Source organism: Clupea harengus, chromosome 15 (genome assembly GCF_900700415.2).
Source record: "Clupea harengus chromosome 15, Ch_v2.0.2, whole genome shotgun sequence".
NCBI lineage: Eukaryota > Metazoa > Chordata > Actinopteri > Clupeiformes > Clupeidae > Clupea > Clupea harengus.
Window position 1 is genome coordinate 15,709,952 of NC_045166.1, and position 7,304 is coordinate 15,717,255.

The following is a 7,304-nucleotide window of genomic DNA, read 5'->3' on the forward strand; positions in this document are numbered from 1 at the left end:
CCAACAACAACATTAATGCCACTTCTCATGTTCACCAGACCTTGATCCCCCTCCCAAACGGGTAAACAGAGCACCAGAGCAGGAACCCTGACCAGAGAAAAGTTCACCAATCTTCCCTGCCATCCCTGATCGGGCGGCTCCAGAACTGTTTGTTTACGCCACAATGTGACACCTTCTTACACCTTCTCCTGCTTATACCTTCTCCTGCTCATACCTTCTCCAGCGTATACCTTCTCCAGCGTACACCTTCTCCAGCGTATACCTTCTCTACCTTCTTCTTCTCCCAGTTCAGTTCCTACATCTGTACTCTGTGTATTAAAACCAAGATAGAGAAAGACAGAGAGAAGGAGAAGAAGAGATGGACAGGGAGAGAGAAGGAGAGGAAGAGATGGAGACAGGGAGAGAGAGGGAGAGGCAGAGAGAGGGAGAGGCAGAGAGACAGACAGACAGATAAAGAGAGAGGCAGAGAGAGGAAGAGATGGAGACAGGGAGAGAGAGAGAGGCATAGAAAGAGACTGAGAGATTTGAAGAGAGTGACTGGCTCAGAATAGGAGAGTGTTTGTGTATGTGTGTGTGTGTGTGTGTGTTAGAAAGAGAGACAGAGATAGAGGGAGAGAGAGAGTGTGAGAGAGAGAGAGAGAGAGAAAAAAAATGTGTGATCATTTGAAAGCTTTTCAGAAATGTGTGAAAGCGATAAAACGGACATATTTGTTTTATTATATTCATAATTTTATTACCATTTTATTTCTTTTATTGGTTTGGCATTTTTTTGTGGAATCAGAACAGAGGAGAACATCAAGAAACAGAACAAGGGATCGAGAATCAGACTGTGTGTGTGTGTGTATAAATATATGAGTATATATGTGTGTGTGTGTGTGTGTGTGTATGTGTGTGGTGTGTATTTGTGTATGTATAAATATATGAGTATATGAGTATATGTGTGTGTGTGGTGTGTATTTGTGTCTGTATAAATATATGAGTGTGGGAGTGTATGTGAGTGTGTGCGTGTGTGTGTGTGTGTGTGTGTGTGTGTGTGTGTGTGTGTGTGTGTGTGACCAGACTAGCAGGGTAACGTCAGGTCGTCTTAGTGCTGTTTTCCGCTAGACTGAAACAGCACAATGGAGCTGCGTCAGAACTGCTAAAAACTACCCTTCAAATTACACCCCACTCATAAACCTGTTCTGAGGATGGAGTCAGGAGCTCACTGGAAGAGTGTGTGTGAGTGTGTGTGTGTGTGTGTGTCACAGAGAGAGAGAGAGGGCAAGAGAGAGAGAGTTGGACTGGGTCTACTGTTTCCTGACTAAGATGAGTGCGTGTGTGTGTGTAAGAGAGAGACACAGACATGGACTCCCGGATTCTGAGGTGCGTTCCTTCTAAATCCGTGAGGGCTTAGGGCTGTCCGCATTCCCGCAGGTTTTGCCTCAGGGAATTATCCACAGTTCACTTACTAGTCATTCAGGGAAGCCCCCAACAAACGTAAAACAACCGCCTTCATCATGACGTCGCAACATGCCGTCCCATTCCTATTCAGACCATTCCGAGCCCTTGCAGCCATTCACACTCAATCACTGACCAGGTCAGAGGTCACGCCAACGAAGTCTGTGAGAGTTTAGGGGAGACGTTGGGACTGGGTCAGTGAGTCAGTGAGGGTTTTGGGCCTTAGGCGACTGGGGCAGTGAGCCATTTCCTGACTAAGACAACAAGGCTTTGGATTGGCTCCCTGAGCTATTCTATGTTATTCAGAGACCACCAGTCAGAACTCAGTTTCAGACAAACTCCTCCAGTGAAATAGTTATGGCAGTTATGTACAGTGTCGACCGTCTCTCGAGGATGTTAAGGCAGTTATTTACAGTGATAACCATCTCTATAGGATGTTCAGGCAATTATTTACAGTGACAACTATCTCTCTAGGGTGTTAATTCAGCTTCAGCACAGGTTTACAGAACAAGAATACAATGGCTTGAGTCTTGTTTCATCCTGAAGGGATTTTTTTTTCTAAATCTGACCGGCGGACTATACACTATCCTGCTTATTATACGGTTACTTGCCAAAACGATAAGAGAGTTTCCTCCAAAATACCTCTTTTTAAGTGATTTGGTTGCCGTTTCGTGGCTGCCGCTGAGAAAAAATTCTTCTTCACGCAAGTAACTTCAAAGTTTTAGGTATTGCGTAACAACCAATTACTTGCCGACTTCAAGTCTTTATTTCTGTTACGTGAACAATGTGTGAATGGATACTTGTTTAATGATATGAAAGATGTGAATTAGAAGCTCAAAACCCTTTGCCAATGGCAGTGCTCATTCATTTTTTGCAGCGGTCATTATGAAGGACTATCAGACCTCCGAAGGTTGGGGTGGCAGTTTAGCTTCACAGCTACACAGACCTGAGTGCTAGCATGTTGCTGCTACTGCTGCTAGGTGCTACTCTCCGACCAGCACACTTGTCTGGCTGATGCTGCTGTTGTTGTTGCTTGGCACTGAGGGGAAATTTGAACTGATCAAGGGAATGGACAACCTTTCAACGAACCAGAGACCTCAGTCAACCTTACCCCAAGCCAGTCCTGATTAATCAGTTGTTTATGGACTTTGATTGATTGGTTGGTTGTGCAGAGCCTCTGATTGGTTGTATTCTTCAGGGGGGCTCAGACTGATTGGTTGGTCTTGACCACCAGTGGAATCTAAGAGTAGTTTCCTGGAGCTTCTTACAAGACAGGAGTAATATGGTGAGTGTCTAAGAGTGTTTGTGTGTGTGTGTTTAATATAGTGTCAAGCATGTATTTTCTCTGCAATATTGCATGTGTGATATATGATATATTCCGTGCAGTAGTTTGCACACACACACACTTTCTCTCTCTCTCTCTCTCTCTCTCTCTCTCTCTCTCTCTCTCTCTCTCTCTCTCTCTCTCTCTCTCTCTCTCTCTCTCTCTCTCTCTCTCTCACACACACACACACACACACACACACACACACACACACACACACACACACACACACACACACACACACCCCATGCCAACGAGAGGCACGTTGCCACAGTGTTGAGCTGGAGCCTGGAGACGAGCCAACCAGTCAGCTGCCTTACAGAGAGAGGGAGAGGGAGGGAAGGACAGGGAGGGGGAGAGAGAGGGGGCGGGAAGGAGAAAAGTAAAGGGAGAGAGAGACAGAGGGAGAAAGAGAGAGCGACAGAAGGGGGGAGAGAGAGAGAGAGAGAAAGAGAGAGAGAAAAAGAGAGAGAGAGAGAGAGAGAGAGAAAAAAAAGAGAGAGAGAGAGAGAGAGAGAGAAAGAGAAACGGAGCATGACAGCTTTTCCGCTGAGTTCACATTAGTCGCTATCAGTGGAAAGTGAAAGTCATTCAGAAAAAGACCTGGTGGGCTTTCTGTACCTAAGGTGTGTGTGTGTGGGGGCGTGTGACCTGTGGGGAGTGCGTGAAAAGTGAAAGTCATTCAGAAAAAGAAATCTCTGCACAATGAGTGTGGGTGTGTGTGTGTGTGTGTGTGTGTGTGTGTGTGTGTGTGTGTGGTTTACCTGTGGAAAGTGAAACATTCAGAAATAAATCTTTCCACTTGGTGTGTGTGTGTGTGTGTGTATTAGGTAAGGGCAAAGTGCATACAAAAATATTCTGAAAAGCTTTCACAGGAGAAGAAATGTTGCTACCCCGTCTGTCTTTCTCCCTCTTTCTCACACACACACACACCTAAACAATATTCATTCACACACACACACATTAATTCACGTGACCAACAGGATTCACAGTGTGTGTGTGCATGTGTATATGCACGTACAATGTGGGAGTGTGTGTGTGTGTGTATGGGTGTGTAAGTATATTTGGCAGACTGAATGATTAGAACAGTGCAGTGGCATTGGGCAGAGCCAGCACTGATGTCATACAGAGCAGCTGAAAGACCTCATATGGCCTTGTGAAAAGTGTGTGTGTGTGTGTGTGTGTGTGTGTGTGTGTGTGTGTGTGTGTGTGTGTGTGTGTGTGTGTGTGTGTGTGTGTGTGTGTGTGTATGTATATCTCTCTCTCTCTCTCTCTCTCTGCCTCACACACACACAGAATGTATTTCACTAATGTCGGCCTTCTGGAGTTGGCACAGAGTGGGAAACAGACACAGAGAGAGAGAGGGTGAGAGGGAGAGAGAGAGAGAGAGAGGGAGAGAGAGAGAGAGAGAGGGAGAGTAAGTGAGACTGAGAGAGAGTGAGAGAGAGAGAGATTCCTCATTGGACTGTAAGTACCAGACCCAAGTACTGTGGCTGTGTGTGTGTCTGGATGTGTGTGTGTGTGTGTGTGTTTGTGTGTCTGGCTGTGTGTGTCTGGATGTGTGTGTGTGTGTGTGTGTGTGTGTGTGTGTGTGTGTGTGTGTGTGTGTGTGTGTGTGTGTTAACGCCGCAGCTGTGTGGGGCTACGTGAGAAGCGGCAGGAACACACTCACTCATCCTCCACAACTCCTCCCTTCCTCTTCCCCCTCCCTTTCTCTTTTCCCCTCCTTCTCTCTTTCCCTCTCATCTCCCTCCTGTCTCTCCCCCCTTTCTTCTTTTCACAACGAAGTGTGCGTGTGTGTGTGTGAGCTTCTGCATATCTGAGATGTAAAAATGACTTCTTTTCCACACAAAAACACAATAGGTGCACACTTAAAGAGCAGTGTGACTAAAACACTCACCAAGTGTTTTACAGGTGCACACACACACACACACCCTTACAGGAGCACAGACACACACTTACAGGAGCACAGACACACACACAGACACACATACTTACAGGAGCACAGACACACACACCCTTACAGGAGCACAGACACACACACCGTTACAGGAGCACAGACACACACACACACCCTTACAGGAGCACAGACACACACACACCCTTACAGGAGCACACACACAGACACACCCTTACAGGAGCACACACACAGACACACACACACCTACAGGAGCACAGACACGCACACCCTTACAGGAGCACACACACAGACACACACACACTTACAGGAGCACAGACACACACACACACACCCTTACAGGAGCACAGACACACACAGACACACACACCCTTACAGGAGCACAGACACACACACACACCCTTACAGGAGCAGACACACACACACCCTTACAGGAGCACACACAGACACACACACACTTACAGGAGCACAGACACACACACACACCCTTACAGGAGCACAGACACACACACAGACACACACACCCTTACAGGAGCACAGACACACACACACACCCTTACAGGAGCAGACACACACACACCCTTACAGGAGCACACACAGACACACACACACTTACAGGAGCACAGACACACACACACCCTTACAGGAGCACACACACACACACACCCTTACAGGAGCACACACACAGACACACACACACTTACAGGAGCACAGACACACACACACCCTTACAGGAGCACACACACAGACACACACACACTTACAGGAGCACACACACAGACACACACACACTTACAGGAGCACAGACACACGCACACCCTTACAGGAGCACACACACAGACACACACACACTTACAGGAGCACAGACACACGCACACCCTTACAGGAGCACACACACAGACACACACACAGACTTACAGGTGCACAGACACAGCACTATGAAGTACACGTACTGACCTGAAAATACCCGACTGTGTGTGTGTGTGTGTGTGTGTGTGTAAGTGACTGTGACTATGAGTGTGTGTAAATGTCATTGCTCTATTTGTACTCCCCATGATTTAAAAGTGACAGATTGTCACTGGGGCTAGGACAAAAACCATTAACCTGCACAGGCCTTTCCGCTCTCTCTGTCCCCCTCTCTCCCTCCCTCTCTTCCTGTTTCTCAATCCATCCTCCTGTCAGACTGTCCTTTTCTGTCTCCCTCCATTTTTCTGTCACCTTTCCCTCCCCTCTTTCACTCTCCTTCTTTCACCCATCTCTCTTTTTCTCTTGTCTGTTCTCTCTCCCCCTCAACGTTTCTTTACTTTATCTCTCTTCCTGCTTCTCTCACTCCCTCCTTTTCTCTCTCTCTCTCTGTCCTTTTTTCTTTTCTATCACTCACTCCTTCTCAACCTTTCTTTACTTTACCTTGCTTCCCCCCCTCTCTCTGTCCTTCTTTCTCCCCCCCCTCTCTCTGTCTGTCCCTCTCTCTGTCCTTCTTTCTCTCCCCCCCTCTCTCTCTGTCCCTCTCTCTCCCCCCTCTCTCTGTCCTTTCTCCCCCACTCTCTGTCCCTCTCCCCCCTTCTCTCTCTCCGTGTCCCTCTCTCTCTCTCATTTCTGTTTCAGGTGTTTGTCTCCATTCAGGGTCATTCTGACTTTCACCCCAAACCCAGACGTATCAGCCTCACTGGCCCACCTGCAAAACACACCCCCACACGTATCAGCTCACTGGCCCACCTGCAAAACACACACACACACACACCCACACGTATCAGCTCACTGGCCTACCTGCAGAACACACACACACACACACCATCTATATCACTGTACCACATACATGCAGAAACACACACATGCACATATGTACACACTCGCGTCATCTACATCACACATACGTGAATCTTGAACATCTCTCTCCCTTCCCTCACACACACACACACACACACTCTGCTGTGTCTACAGGGTTCATGTGACCAGATAGAGCTCAGTGTTAGTGAAGGCCAAGGCCAGAGCATATGACATCAAAGGCAAGAGGAACAGGAGAGGAGTGGTGGGAGAAGAGTAGAGGATGGGGGGACAGAGGGGAGGGAGAGGAAGAGAGAAGAAATGGATGGAGAGAATGGAAGAGAAGTGGAGAAAACGACAGAGGAGAATGGAGTAAAGAGAGGAGAAGAAATAAGGGCCAGGATGTTCTGTGGCTGTGGTCTTTAGCTGTGTGTGTGTGTGTGTGTGTGTGTGTATTAATGCATTTGTGTTTGTGGCCGAGGCTGTGGGCCAGAAGGTTCTGTGGTCTTCGGGTCTGTGTGTGTGTGTGGTTCTTTTGGGCTATGCATATATATGTACATCTATTATATAGGTGTATGTGTGTGTGCGAGTGTGTGAAAGGGTTTGTTTGTGGGTACATATGGTTCTGTGGTATTATATAGGTGTATGTGTGTGTGTGAGTGTGTGAAAGTGTTTGTTTGTGGGTACATATGGTTCTGTGGTATTATATAGGTGCATGTGTGTGTGCCAGTTTGTGAAAGTGTTTGTTTGTGGGTACATATGGTTCTGTGGTATTATATAGGTGTATGTGTGTGTGCCAGTGTGTGAAAGTGTTTGTTTGTGGGTACATATGGTTCTGTGGTATTATATAGGTGTATGTGT